Source organism: Neofelis nebulosa, chromosome 8, assembly GCF_028018385.1.
Source record: "Neofelis nebulosa isolate mNeoNeb1 chromosome 8, mNeoNeb1.pri, whole genome shotgun sequence".
Classification (NCBI taxonomy): Eukaryota; Metazoa; Chordata; class Mammalia; order Carnivora; family Felidae; genus Neofelis; species Neofelis nebulosa.
In genome coordinates this window covers 62,287,636-62,303,136 of record NC_080789.1, presented here as the reverse complement: position 1 = coordinate 62,303,136, position 15,501 = coordinate 62,287,636, and the positions used below count along the sequence as shown (strand labels likewise).

General features: G+C 40.1%; 1 protein-coding gene across 21 annotated transcripts in view; it reads left to right on the top strand.

Moving 5' to 3' along the window:
- The window catches only part of LOC131519491 (cationic amino acid transporter 3-like), a 112,367-nt gene extending 100,727 nt beyond the window's left edge, over positions 1–11,640 (top strand). For 5 of the 21 annotated variants that reach the window (XR_009265667.1, XR_009265671.1, XR_009265670.1 and 2 more), the window contains 3 exons: positions 515–601; positions 766–848; positions 11,394–11,640. The gene's annotated coding sequence lies outside the window, so the exon portion shown is untranslated. Of the gene's footprint in view, positions 1–420; positions 602–765; positions 852–9,688; positions 9,898–11,393 lie in introns of those variants that run through there. The other 16 variants (XR_009265664.1, XR_009265665.1, XR_009265666.1 and 13 more) reach the window with 10 other exon arrangements.
- The last annotated feature ends 3,861 nt before the right edge of the window (positions 11,641–15,501 follow it).

Here is a 15,501-nt window from a genome sequence, read left to right as displayed (position 1 = left end):
GTTACAAATCACCGAATTGTACACTTTAAATAGGTGAATCATATAGTATGTGAATTATATCTCAATAAAGCTTTTATTAAAAGAGAAAATTATAATATAGTGCCTGCCCTTAGGGAAAATACAAGGTAATTGAAAAAAATTTTTTTTGTGGATTCTCCATCTTAAAAACACCAGCTGCTCCATTTTGAAAGTTTATGTGTTTATTTTCTATGGGCGACTATAACTTAGTACTTTGGAGTTTAGGGTGAAGTTGCAGGAAGACATTAGAGGAGAAAAAAGGGCAGAGAATAAGGGTGTAAAGAAACTCAAGGAGCTAAGTCTTTTGGGAAAATGTCTGGGAAACCTGTTCACTTTCCTAGTCAGTCTAATAGTTAGGAACGGCATCGTCAAGACTCACTAACATGAATATTTTTTATTGAGATTTCTAGTTTTGGTTGTGGTGTTTGGCCCAGCCACCTTCTTTTGGACGAAAGCCACTAAAAATATGAAACATTGACCTCCTGTCCTACTCTAGTCTCTCACATCTGTCTGAAGATCTGGATAATTGGTGGGTGTGGATAGAAAGCCATGGAGGACTTATATCCATCCGGAGAGTGGAAAGGTGAGAAGGAGCTGGGGAATGACTCAAGATTGGAGTCTAGAACAAAACACTCTGAAAACCTCCCTAAGTATATAATGGGAAGGAAATCTGACATCTTGATGACTGAATTGACTCCTACTATGTTGTAGTTTTGATTCTAGTCTTTGTTTCTTTCCTTTCTCCAGAATCCAAATTTCAGTAGCTGTTACACCCACATGTTCGGAACAACCCCTTTGAACAGAGCCTGTCCTGACTGAGAGGAGAATAGGTAGGTGTCTGAGGCAGAGAGATCTAAAAAAAAAAAAAAAAAATCTCTGGTCTTCATGAAATTCTCAGTCTGCTGAGGAAAATAACATCCTTATCTTGAATTTTAAAATAAAGAATTAACAAATAGGAAGACTTTCCTTATTTGAAAAAAAAAAAGCTTCCTGGATGAGAAAACATTGAGCTAGATTTTAAGGTAAGTTCAGAATGTGGTTTGGGGAAGCATTCCCTCCATGTTAGGACCCAACCACAGGAATCGCTCTGCCCAGAGCTGGTTAGTCATAGCCCTTTGCCTGCATATCCTGAGTGATTTGATGTGAATAGGTAAAGTCCAGTTAAGGGATGACTGAGTGGGCATGGTAGGGGATACTTAGGAAGTAGAGTTTTGGTTTGACTGGAGAATTCAGTGCATTTGCAGTTGCCTTTAAGGGTAGCTAGGAGCTCTTGTGGACATGTGGGTTACTTACACCAAAACAGACTTGTTCTGCTCTCTGGCCAGCCCTATTCTCTGCTCTTCTTATCCCAACTTGCCTAATTGATACCTTGGCTGATGGTGTCATTAACAATGCTTGAATAATACCCTGACCGGCTGATTTCAAAATGGGAGAGGTGATTAATATGTTGGAAATCTGGCTGGGGGGTGCAAGGAAGGGGATGTCCCCTGAAATAAAAAAAAAATGGGGGAAGGGTCTGTTTGTGCCCCCATGGCGCATCTGTGGACTTTGACCAAAGGGAAGAACTTGGAGATAGGAGTCTGATTTGCAGCTTCTTTCTGGTTTGCTGATCCCTGTCCATTTCCACTCCCTTACCTCCCCCAACAGCACACGTTCTGACACCTACAAGCTCGTTACATGATGATGACCTATATTTTTATCTTTTTTATGAGCATCAAACACACATCGTCTTGCAAGCACATGTGTTTTTTTTTCCCCTATTGACGTGTGAGTGCCTTTGATGGTAATTTATTGTAGGGTTCAGCAGCCAGGTCTTAATTGTACCCTAAAATTGCTTACCATTTTGATGCCTCCAAACCATCCCAAAATGCACCTTTTTTCTGCAGAAGGGTGTGGGGCAGCCTCCTTTTTACTGTCTTCTGTGGTAGAATGTGGAGCTCAGAAAGAACATGAGGGAGAGATTCCCCAGCTGGGTTTCAGGGACGCCTTAGTCCCCAGCTTCTAATTGCAGTTGGGCTGTATGATAGTTTTGCTCTACTCAGCAAAACTGAACTCAGTTTTTCTTCATGGTTTAGGGCTAACATGGCTTCGCTGATTGTTCAGAATGGTCAATGAGCAGTTTCTTCTCCAGCATTCAGACTTTTCAGGAAATTTCCATGGTAGCCACTTGCATCTGTGAATGCAGATGGGATTAGAAATGAGAGTAGGGGGGCGCCTGGGTGGCGCAGTGGGTTAAGCGTCCGACTTCAGCCAGGTCACGATCTCGCGGTCCGTGAGTTCGAGCCCCGCGTCAGGCTCTGGGCTGATGGCTCGGAGCCTGGAGCCTGTTTCCGATTCTGTGTCTCCCTCTCTCTTTGCCCCTCCCCCGTTCATGCTCTGTCTCTCTCTGTCCCAAAAATAAATAAAAAACGTTGAAAAAAAAATTAGAAATGAGACTAGGGAGTCTGGGCTATGGCAGGCAGCTAACCCAAATCATGGAAGTCATTCTGTAATAACCTCTGCTTTGACATCTAACCACTCCCTTACCTGGCTTGAGTAGAATTCAGCATTCCCTTAAGGGATGTTCAGCAGAAACAGAGGAAAAGGAGGGTGAGGAGTGAGGTTCTAATAATGCAAATTTAGCCCAAGCAGAGCTTAGTTCTTAAGTATAATTTGAATTTGGTTCCAACAGTCTTCTTTTCCCTGGCCTCACTTTATCCCTCAGTACAATAGACAGCATCATACCCTAGGACACTCAGATTCATTACAGGAGGATGAGTCAATGTCCAGAACAACCAGGAATGTAACCCACATCTCATGAAAGTGTAAGGGGAAAATGGAGACTAAAACCCTTACCTCTCTTTCTAGAGAGGCCAAGAGTAGCATTCAGTGTTGACTCTTGCTTTTGTGCTGGAAACTGGTCTACCTATAGACTGAATCCTTGTTAGCTCTTGTTACAGACTGTCCATTCCAGCTGAGTTCATTTGTTCTGTGTCTCCCACACATGACACTCACCACATGTGCTTGCTGGGACTTGTCTCCAAACGTTTATACAGGCAATTCCCTCCTCCTTCAAACTTAGGAGGTTTCTCTGTCCTCTCTGTTCAGCCCTGGCCTTTTCCTCTTTGTATAACTGGCCCTAAAGTCTCTTCCACCAGAGAGCTGCCTTATTGGCCTTAGGTGGCCTCTAGGACTCCATTATTCTATAGTTCCTCAACATTGTATTATTTGCAGTTAGTATCTGTCCTATTGTCTGCCTGTATCCATGAAAAGACTTTTTGTGGCCAGCTGAATGAGCCTTCTGACCGAAAACAAAACTATTACCATCACCTTTGAGGTGAATAAAAATTTCTTTTCTATTAAAGGCCTTTCAAAGTGGGAGATTTTATAGTCCTCCTTGACCCCCCCCCCCCGTTTTTATGTCCAGTGAAATTATATAGGTGGAGATGAATTTAGTAAAAGACAGTAGCTTCCATGGTGGAGTCCATGTGAAATGTCATTTTCCATATGATAACTTGAAGTTTATTTGTCCTCAAACTTCAAAAGTTGAATCAGTTATCTGGGAATTTCAAAGAAACATGGATCATCATAATTCATTGATTCTCTAATGAATAATGAATTTATTCTCACTGGATAAAATCCAAACTCTGTTGTGACACTACTTATATTTATGTCTCCATCCCTTCATATAACCTGGACTATCCCTCATGGGTCTATTTGAGGTTCCTGAACTTGTTCTATGCTCTTCTGCCCTCAGACCTTTGCACATGCTGTCCTTTCTCTTTAGAATGCCATTCCTTTCCTTATCAACCTGTCAAGGTCCTATCCTTCATTTAAAGCCCAGCTTAAAATCTTATTTTCCAAGAATACTTCTAGATCTCTCTAGTGACAATTATTTCTGTCTCTCCCCCAACTATGATGTCACATTATTTGAACCTCTATGGTAGCACTGTTTTATACTGGAGTAATGTATATATGTTTTTGCCTCTTTTACTAGATGGTAAGCTTTTGGAAGGTGGAGTTTATATATACTTTAACTTTAAATTCCTTTCTGTGTTTAGCATAATGCTTTGCACAATGGGTCCTTAAGAAATATCAGTTCACTGGATGAAAAAGCTGTGTTTTTATGTTTATTTTACTCTTACAGTTTTTCCCCAAACATGTCACCATCTTGCGCTGTCCAAATCAGTCTTTGGGTATTCTCAACTTCTGTCTATGGTAAAAGCAGAGCATCTAAAGTAATCTAAGTTAGACTGCAGGTAGAGCTGAAAAGTTTGCGAAGGCCCTGAAAACAGATTCATCCTTGGAAGGTTTCTGGACTGGGTTGAGATTAGCTTTCCTGCTTGACAAAGGCCTTTTGAAGGGATGTCGTGCAAAGACACTCAGGGAGAAACAAGGATCAAGGGAGAAGCAGCTGAATATTGGAAGAAACTGATTTCTAGGAATGAGATTAGTTTAAGGATTTTGTATGTCGCCAAAAAGGGCTGTGTCTTTGCTTAGAGGTATTCACTTTGTTCTTGGTGCCAAGCTTGTTTCTTTATGCTATGATAATGTCGCTGAGAGCACTTTTCCTGTCAGGTGTCTAAGGAAGGGATCACAGCTCTGCTCCCATTTGCTTGTTGGTAGGACGTGAAGAATGGGCTACTTTTTGACTGCTTATGTTTCATATACTTAAGAGAAGACAAAACTAAACTTCCCAGGCCTCTTACCAGTTCCTCCCATCAACTTCTCACTCTCCCACCCCATTAGTTCTCCTGACTTCCAACAAGGCCTTTCTGGTTTTGGTTTTTGTTTTTTAAGTTTATTTATTTATTTTGAGAGAGAGTGAGAGAGCGAGTTGGGGAGGGGCAGAGAGAGAGATTGAGAGGGAGAGAGAATCCCAAGCAGGCTCCGCCCTGTCAGTGCAGAGCCCGATGTGGGACTCAAACCCACAAAGTGTGAGATCATGACCTGAGTCAAAACCGTGAGATCATGACGCTTAAGCAACTGAACCACCCAGGTTCCCCAAGGCCTTTCTGATCTAAGATTAGCTGATAGCCTCTCTTGTTGCCAATGGCCCACAAGAGTCACTTCTTCAGTACCACTCCTTGGTGCTCAATTCTGTAGCTACCTTCTTGCCAAACTCTGGCTTACTATCTCCTCTTTTTCCTCCAGAAAGTATCCTCTGACTCCTTTCCAGGAATGCCCTTAACCTTTCCTCATCTTCTATAGCATAGATTACTAGACCTCAGCCCAAATCTTTTAGTGATGTTTCTGTTTATTCTCTGTGTTTATCTGTATCCTCCTGTCATACAGCACATTTCCCCACATTGATATTACTTTTTTTTTTTTTTTAACTCGGTACCCACCCCATAGCCTCCAGTTTCTCTAGTCAGAGAAGTCATTGACCAGCTTTCTCTTGCTTGGAAAGTCAACCAACACTAACAGGTGACAATAAAGAGAAATTTAGAATCTGCTTTCTTGATCCCTCCCTTTCACAAATACTAGCGGAGTGTCTACTATGTATTAGACGCTGCTCACATTACCATGCTTTTCTCCTGTATATAGCTTATGCTCCATGTTCTTTCTGAGTGGGAGTTTGGATATTGGCCTGATTTGGGAAATTACTTAATCTAATGTTCCCAAACAATATTGAAAGTTTGGAAGTCTCTGATGGAGCACAGAATTAGGATGCCTATTCTTTGTTAGCCATTCTCTCCATTCTTGATATTGCTTTCATTATGTCCAGATCTCAGAACTTGATACAAAAAGGTTATTTTGTGTCTCATTCTGTGATGGGCAGTTAGTCCATCTCAACCATAATTTTAGCATTTACTGAAGAACTCTAAGGATTGGAGTGGGGAGACTAGATTTTTTTTTTTAAACAAGATGGGGCTCCTGGGTCCTCAGTCAGTTAAGCGTCTGACTTCGGCTCAGGTCATGATCTCACAGTTCATGAGTTTGAGTCCCGCATCAGGCTCTCTGCTGTCAGTGTAGATCCCACTTCAGGTCTTCTGTCCTCCTCTCTCTCTCTGCCCCTCCCCTTCTGGTTATTTCTTCCTCTCTTTCAAAATAAATAAATAAATAAACTTAGGGAGGCTGGGTGGCTCTGTTGGTTAAGCATCTGACTTCGGCTCAGTTTATGATCTCATGGTTTGTTAGTTCAAGTTCCATATCAGGTGAGCCCAAACCCTGCACTGGGTGAGTTCAAGCCCCGCTTCTCTGTCTCCTCTCTTTCTCTGTCTTTCTCTCTCTCTGCCTCTCATGGGATTCTCTCTCTCCCTCTCTCTCTGCCCCTCGCTCCCTTGTGCCATCTCTCTCTCTCTCAAAATAAATAAATAAATAAATAAATAAATAAATAAATAAACTTTAAAAAAAAGAAAGAAAAAGGAACCGTGGTCCTCACCATCAAGGAACTTATAGTATAACAAATGAGACAGAAAACGTCATTTCTCAAGCTATCCTATAAAACCACACACATGTGCTAATTTATGCGATTAAATATTTTGGAAACTAAATACTGAGATGAAACAGGGACAAAGAAGTCATTTAGATCAGTTGGAGTTAATAAAGAAGACTCTTTCGAGGAAAGAGTTTTGAGCTGGATTTTGATGGGAGACTGTGGGAAGTAGAGGCCAGGAAGACAACATTCTTGGGGATAGGAGACAATGTTCAATCACAGGCTTGGATGTGGGGATGAGTCAAGGTGTGGGGCTTGGTCAATGGGTTATCTTGGTTGAAGCACAAAGGTCTAAGCAGAAAAAAATCAAAAGACATGGGTCCAGTGAGAGACTAAGGTAGAAATGGTAGAGAAACTAGATGACCAACACAGCTGGAGGCAGGGGAATAAATAAGATAACTTTAGGAACACTAAAAATTTTTTATGTTTATTTATTGTGGAAGAGAGAGAGAAAGATAGAGAACAGAGAGAGAGAGTGGAGGGGAGGAGCAGAGAGAGAGAGAGGAGAGAAAGGATAGAGAGAATCCTGGGCTGAAAATCACAGATCTCACGAGCTGTGAGACTTGACCTGAGTCAAAATCAATAGTTGGCCACTTAACCCAGGCTCAATTTTGGAACACTAAAATTTTTATTCTTTTCCTTAGCTTTTAAGAAAAAGGGATGGAAGTTTGGGAGACTCTGGTTACTATCTACTAAGGTCCTTTAAATGTGGTAAAGAATAAAGGCCAGTTATATTAATAAGGGCCTACACCTGTCTCTGCTCTACTCTTAAGGTCTAGGGGTTTCTTTCTTTCTTTTTTTTTTTTTTTGCTTGTTTTTTTAAAAATATTGCTTACATATCAGCTGTAATTATCCAAATGGACTCTGTACTTCATTTTGCTTGGTTCTATTCTGGAATCCTAGAATGACTCTGCAGAAGTTAACTTACCCAGTCACATTGCTTCTTGCATTCTTTAGTCTACCCATTTTTCCTGTAAAACAAGATTTAGTGGTAAAGCAAAGAAACGTTCACACCTGCTATCTGTCCATTGGCCTTTAAAAAAAATTTTAAGTTTATTTATTTTGAGAGAGAGAGAGGGAGAGTACAAGTGGGGGAGGGCCAGAGAGAAAGGAAGAAAGAGAAAATTTGAAGCAGGCTCTGCACTGTCAGCACAGAGTCTGACTCGGGGCTTGATCTCACAAACCATGAGATCATGACCTGATCTGAAACCGAAGAGTCGGACACTTAACCAACTGAGCCACCCAGGCACCCCATGTCCATTGACCTCTACCTTTCTGGACGGATCATGCTTGAAGGGAGGAAATATACACTGCCGCTAGATCTTCCCAGCCTGTTAGAGGGAGGTCTTCCTAATATGATTATGTAAACTAACTAATGGGTTATGTGAACTAACCACTTGGAAGGAGAGTCCTGGCTCTAACTTCCCAGACTTAAATATTTCTACCTTGGATGTCTTCTGGTCTCTCCTCTGAAGCAGAAGGAAAGGGTGACCACTTTTCATATAATGTTTAAATATGAATGAGGAGGGAAAGATAATAGATAAATTTAGGTTTAAAATTTGGCTTAAAAGACAAAATACCAGGGTTTCTGGGTGGCTCTGTTGCTTGAGTATCTGACTCTTGAAGTTGACTTGGGTAGTGAGATCGAGCCCTACATCGGGTTCCATGCTGAGCGTGGAGCCTGCTTGACATTCTCTCTCCCCCCCCCACCCCTCCCCTGATATTTCTCTCTCTCAAAACAAATGAACATTAAAAAAAAAAGACAAAATATCAAGAAAGAAATTAAATTTTATAGAGAAAGAAAAAATGCTATTTTTTTTCTATTTCCAAAGAAAGAACTTCCCAGTAGAGTGGATTATTGAGGTGACGGAAGAAAATTGTATAGTTTATCTGGGGAGCTACAAGAATTAGGTCAAATACCAACTATCTGTATGATTTTGGAAGCAATGGAATGGATGAAACTATCTCCAAAGTTCTGCCTTCAGACCTATACCTCAATGAATTTTGAATAGGACATGGGGAGAGGAAGCTAGAGTGATTTGCACTGATCTTTTCAGGCCTCTCTCTTCCCTAAGACTGCATGACTCTCTGGTTCCTCAAAGATTTTTTTGCCCTTCTGCTTCAGAGATGGAAGACCTTGAGGAATTGAGGATGAAATGTATTCATCCTAGATGTGCAAATAGAATTTTGTGACCACTTTTGATATGATTTTCATATCTAGATGAATAGCCAAGGTGAATTCTCATACTAACATTGGGTCAACTCTTCATTCCTGATTTGCAGACTCCATACTTTCACTGCCTTGGGTTTGGCAGAAACATTGTGTTAGGACTGGGGATGGACACAGATGGAATGTTTGCACATGTATGTGTATGAATGACTCTGTGTAGGTAACATAATGTGAATTTACTTCACTTTTTTAAATACCAATTATATTTGAGCTTATATATTTATTTATGAATCTGTTTAATTGTGGTCTCTGCCACTAGACAGTAAGCTACACAGAAGGCTTACATCTATTTTGTGCATCATTGTATACTCACCACTTAACACAGGACTTGACCCATGGTAGGCAATCAACAAGTGAAAAAATTATGTGTGCCTCTGCTCTTATCCATTGACTAGGATAATGAGAATCGCCTACTTCTCAGGGGCTTGGAGGATTCTGTATTATGGCAAGTGGAGGAATCAGAGGTGAACCACAGAGACTGATCAGATCTCTGCAGATGAGGCCAGCAGCCCTAGGGTAGCCCTCTTGTTGACTGTCCTCTGCCCATCTCTGGTTGCATCTTATCATAATACCTGGGGCACAGGCCACAGAGTGATCCAAGGCTGGGGATGAGAGGAGGTGTGTCCTGGCTATCAGAATAGGCATCTTATCCCAGCTGCAATTGTTCCAGATGTGGCAGGGTTCCCAGCCCACTGACCTGCAGGGCATGGTGGGGGTTTGGTGGCATGAGTCAGAGAAGAATGTGGGGCTGGTTGTTTGGGAGTTTCACTTTGCGAGGAGAAGCCAGTTCCCCATACCTGCCAGTTCTCTAATGGTATCTCCGGGGCAGAGCCTAGAAACAACTAGTTGAAGAAGACAGACTGAGCACCCATACTCTTTTGAATCCCCCAGGATGTTGGCAGTAGAGGAATTTAAATGGATTTGAATGGGCAAAGGACAATTCATAGACCAGCCAAGTATCATGGAGTGTTTCAATTGAAGTTTGAGAGATAATCTTATCCATGCTTCTGCCTTCATTCCAGATAAACAAAAATCTCTCCCCTTGAAGATTTTCTAGCCTATAACATGGAGGCTACATCGGGGCAGTGGAGGCTCAGCATAAGTTCTCCAAGATCCCATTTCCTCTCATTCTCCTGGTAGGAATGAGTGGACACACCAGAGAGACCCTCACATCTACTTCCCTCAATTATGTGCATCTTTATCGAGCACACAGCGCTGGACATGTCAGCAGGTGCAGAGAGGCCCTCATTCTTGTGTCTTACTGGAAAGGGGACCTATGAATCTTGTAAATGTGATGACATCGGCAATGACAGACTCTTCAGCCGCCTAGTAGTCTGTAATTGAAGCCAGGAATTCAGCACACGCTCTGACACACCCTGCCTTCACTGTGGGTTCCCAGAAGCAGGTTCTTACATAGCCACTAGGCTGGGAGGACCCTTAACCAACCTCCTCTGACAACTATCAAGGCCTCAGAGCCGAATCCGAAATTCCCAAACCAAGTGATAATTTTATCCCTCTCTCTGTTTCCATTCCCAGTTGTGTCTAAACTGTTCTTGCAAGTTATTCCCAATTGCTAACTTCCTAGTAAGAGAGATCCAAGTCTCACTGCAGTACCGTAGGAGTTCTTTAATTTTGGCTTAACTGAAATCTTTTTTTGTGAAAATCAGAGCCTAAAATTGATCAAGCCAGAGAGCTTCTACACTGCTTTGAAGCCCCAGGCAAATAGGTTGGGGATTTTTCCTGTTGTTCTCCACCTCTCTCCATAATGAGACGCTTTGTTTCCATGAATAGGCCCTGATCCAGACTTCTAGACTCTGTGACAGGACATTTCATCCCTCCCTCTGCCTCCAGGCAGGACTGAACTTAACCCATCCCAGACTGAAGGGTGTCTCCTCCAGACCTTATTTCAAGATTTCCTGAATTTTCAGGGTCTTTTGGTTAATGTGCACATCTGTTTGCCCTGTTGTCCTGTTAATTTCCTATGACAATTCTAGCCATTACTTCCCTTTGTGGAAAGGAGATCCATGTCCCTCATATCTTTCCAGATAAAAGTGTCTTAGTTCTTTTATAATGTTTCTTGAATGTTAGTTTGTTCTCATATCTTCCTTATGCCAGAAGAGAAAAGTATTATTTGAAATTTTCCTTGTTAGCATTGTTGACTTGAATTAGAATTCCATATTTTTATCACTATTGTTATTGTACTCCACCCCCAACATATCTCATCCTTGCTTTGGACTGAGATTCCAAATATTGGTTTTCTCCACCTGGAATGCTTTTCCCTCTCTCATCAGTCCTGACCTTCCATTACTTCCTAACCCTGCTCCATTCTCTCTCTCTAGCCTGCTTTTTCTAACTCTGCAGACCTTCTATATTCCCAATGCTTCTGATTCCCTTAGAAATGTAAAGAACTTCATTCAGCTGGCCTCAATATCTGCCCTCGCCTTACTGTCTCCAAGTATGAAGTCCAGATGAGAAAAGCCCTGAGGTGCATATAGGGAACTGGCAGCATAGTGTAGAAGGATATGTAGTGAATAGCAAGGAAGTCAAGAAGTCCAGGAGTCTAGTGTGGACCTGTAACCTTGGAAAATTCATAACCTCTCTGGCCTTTCGGTTTAATTATTTGGACAAGAAAGTATTTAATTAAGTCATCTCTAAGAATTCTTCAAACTTTAAATATGTTATGAATCTTTTTTCTTTTTTTTTTTTGGTCTCCTCCAACATGGACAGAACTCTGCAAGCAGGGAAATCACAGAATAGAAGAAGAAAGAATTAAAAGACATCATTGGAACTTACAGAAGAAGGGCCATGTGAAGACACAAAGAGAAGATTGCCATGTACAAACCAAGGAGACAGGACTCTGAAGAAACCAAAACTGCCAATGACTTGATCTTGGGCTTCTAGCCTTCAGAACCGTAATAAATACTTTTGTTTAAGCCAGAAATAAAAAGACATAATTGATTTTTTTAAAAAGCCATTTTAATGTGTAAGTTGTTCTGGTGATAACAATTATGAATCTTTAGTGAGGATGGGGGAAGGCTCCTATGCCTCCTTATCCTCTTGCAATCTTAACAAAAATTGCTGTGATGTGTTTTAGATGATGGTGAAGTGGCTATGGCCTAAGCCTTACATTCTCTGCCCAGTGGCCTGGTATCTAGACATATGCCTATTCTACCGTGGAAAGTCTGGCCCACCCTCACTAAATCACCGAAGAAAGGCACTACATTAAGTTCTTATTCATTTCTTTCCTAAAATTTCACAAGTCCTGTATAAGTGAAAAAAGAAGACTATTTCTATTTGGAACTAAAAATTTTATTTTCTAAATGAAACTCAAGTTTCTTATATAATATATTGGTTGTTATGCTTCTTAATAATCCCTGTAAAACTCAGTAACTTATAAAGTTATATGGCCACATATATGTATGTGTGTGTGCGTGTATGAACAATTCATGTGATTACCAATGTGGACTGAAAGAGACTTAGAGAAATGTCATACTGACCATGCTACTTACCCAAAGCAGGAACAGTCTTACATTATTTTAAACAACTAGACCACTTAGATTTTTTATAAAGGGGAGTTCCTGAAGAGCTGAAGAGAGGTGGGAAAGACTAATATTTATTAAATACTTGCTCTATGCTGGGTATTGTGAAAGAGCCTTCATATACCGTATTTCCTTAAAAAATATAAGGTGAAGTTTTATCTTCTCCAAATAATTACTCAGAAAAGAGGAAGTTGCTTTGTATTTGAATTCTTACAAAGTCTCATATTATATTATAGAATATGTTCTCAATTACTTGATTTTGAAAAATTACATTCTTTTCGGAAGGATACATTAATTGGCAAAAAGAACAACCAAAGAAACAAAAACTCCAAAACAAAAAAGTGAATCAATGCTAGTTTGGATTGCTTACAGAGGCAATTTGATGGAATCTGTTTTCAAAAAACCCCAAAACCACTTTAATTTTTGGGAACATGACAAGGTATGTTATTTGAATCAACTTTCCTGCTGAAAACAACTAAAATGCTGGATAAAATATTTAAAACACCTTAAAAGCATCAAAAATTTGACAAGATAGTAAGGAAATGCCAAGCCAAATTTAATGGAAATTGAAAACTCAAACTGGTAGGTAGAACAAATAGGCCACTTTTCACCAGAGAGTATTTGTTGATCAAGGCAAACTTGAACTCTGGTTTGAATGGATGGTCTCAGGAGTTAAAACTCGGTGTGATCTCAAAGTGGGGAGTCTAATAGAAGATGTTCCCCACATTTAACTGTAGAATCAAAGGGTTACACCTTTAAGGTAGGGGTGAAACAGAAGTAAACTTAGCCCCTCTGCTTCCAGCCTAAGGACTGCAAAAAGGTTTCTTAGGTGCTGAGCAGAGCAGAGCAGGGGGAAATTTTCCAAGCCAAACTGGTTTGCAGCCTGAATTTGCATTACCCAAGTAGTTGGGGAAACACCTCAACTCTTGAATTTGGTTTAAAATGATTCCAGTCAAGCATTTCCCCTCAGCACCTGGCAAAGGCATATATGAGAATCCTCCCTCAATGAATGCACCTTCATCCTAAACTTCAAATCCCCACAAATAATCTTCAAAGGCAAGGAATAAGCAAGCACACAGGGAGAAAAGGCAAATGAATGAGAATCACCAAAAACAATAGAGAACAAAAACAGGTTCACAAAGGCTTTGGACAATATCAAAGTTGTCAGGCATGTATTATAAAACAAGCTTGAAAATAGTTGCAAGGAACAAGAAAATATGAAAAATGACCTAGTGGATTTGAAACAGAACCAAGTAGATTGAGTCTGACAGCAGACTGGATTCAGCTGAAAAGAGAATTAGTAAACTAGAAGAAAACCAGAATGCAGCACAGAGGACAAAAATATGAAAATATGGAACAGGGTTAAAAGATATGGAGGGGAGAGTGAAAAGACCTACCACATGCTAATTAAAGTTCCAAAACAAAAGGAGAGAAAGAATAGAGCAGAGGCAATATTTGAGGAGATGACAGAATTTTCTAAAACTGATTAAAGTTACTAGGAAGCCCAATGGACTTTAAATAAGATAAAGAAAAAAATATCCACACCTAACATATGAAATTGCAGAACATGACAAATGAAGGTGTGTGTGTGGGAGGGGATGGTGAAAGAGCCAGGTAAGAGACTTCTGATTCTGGCCACAAAGAGGTAACTGATATGGAACTTGTCTTCCTGCTATAAACAAAACAAAACAAAACAAAACAAAACAAAACAAAAAAAACCCACCTAAAAAATCTATATGAAAAGTTGTTTTCAGACATTGGAATAAGAAGCGGTGCAGGACTGTGATCCTTGAGAGGGAGAAAACAAACAAGATGAACTCTATAATTACTCTGGATTCTAACCTGGAGGCAATTTTCAAACAACAATAGCAGAGAGGAGGCATCAAGCAGAGTAGAGTGGTCATTCTAAGTTGAGGAGATAGAAATTGGAGTTCAGAGAAGCAAAGGAAGCTAGAACTGGTGGGTCAGAATACTTGAGAGGAGTCCTCTATGTAGGGAAGGAGCTTCAGAAGTCTGAATACAGTCTCCTGGAGTCTTTGGCTGAATACTAATCTGTGTATGGGTAGGGTGAAACTCCTTGATGCTGAACAAAGAACAGCAGGTAAGTTGAACAAATCCTAGAGTTTACATGGGGCTGGGAAACATTCCAATTCCATCCACTCAGAGTAGAGACATCATTAAACATCTGGAGTAATCAGTAGAGGCTCCAGAAAGGTGATACCTTAGTATTAAGGCCAAACTAGCCCAGGCTCATCCCTAACAAAGCTTAAAAACAAGCTTCAAAAAGGTAAAGCTTGTCTGTAAGTAATTTAATATTTATCAAAACAAACTTCAACATTTTTTTAAAGGAGGACGCAAAATCCAAATGTTCAGCAATGTAACATTCACAATGTCAGAATTCAATGCAAATTACTAGACACACACAAAAGGAGGCAAATTTTGATCCATAAACAGAAGGAAAATCAGTCAACAGAAACAGACCTAGGAATAACAAAGATGATGGAATTAATAGACAATGACCTTAAAAGAGTGATTATAAATATACACAAGGATTTAAAAAAAGACATGAACATAAAGAAGACAGAAGTAGATTTTTTAAATATAGTTTCTGTAACTGAAAATATAATATCTGAAAGGGAAAATTTACTTGATGGGCAGATTAGACACTGCAGAAGATAAAATCAGTAAGTTAAAAACATGGAAACCATACAAACAGTAGCACAGAGGGGAAAAAATGCTGAAAAACAAAAAGAAAGAGCCTTAATGACCCATGAAGCTATATCAAATAGTTTAGCATCCATGTAATGGGACCAAAAAAAATATTTGAAGATACAATGGCCAATTTCCCCCCAATTTGATAAAAACTGTAAACCTACAATTTCAAGAGCCTGAACATCAAGCTGGCCTCATACAAAGACAAGTAGGGATGTCTGGGTGGCTCAGTCAGCTAAGTGTCCAACTCTTGATCTCAGCTCAGGTCTTGATCTCAGGGTCCTGAGTTCAAGCCTTGCATTGGGCTCCACACTGAGTGTCAAGCCTACTTAAAAAAAAAAAAAGAAAGAAAGAAAAGAAAATTACACCAAGGCACATCATAATCAAATTGCTTGAAATTTGAAAGTAGCCAGAGAAAAAGACATTAAATATAAAGGAACAGGGATAAGAATCATCAGAGATGTTTTCCCAGAAACAGTGAAAGCCAGGAGACATTGGAAGAACATTTTGAAAATGTTGAAAATATGTGTCAACGTAGAATTCTATGTCTAGTGAAAATGTTTCTCAAAATGAAGATGTAATAA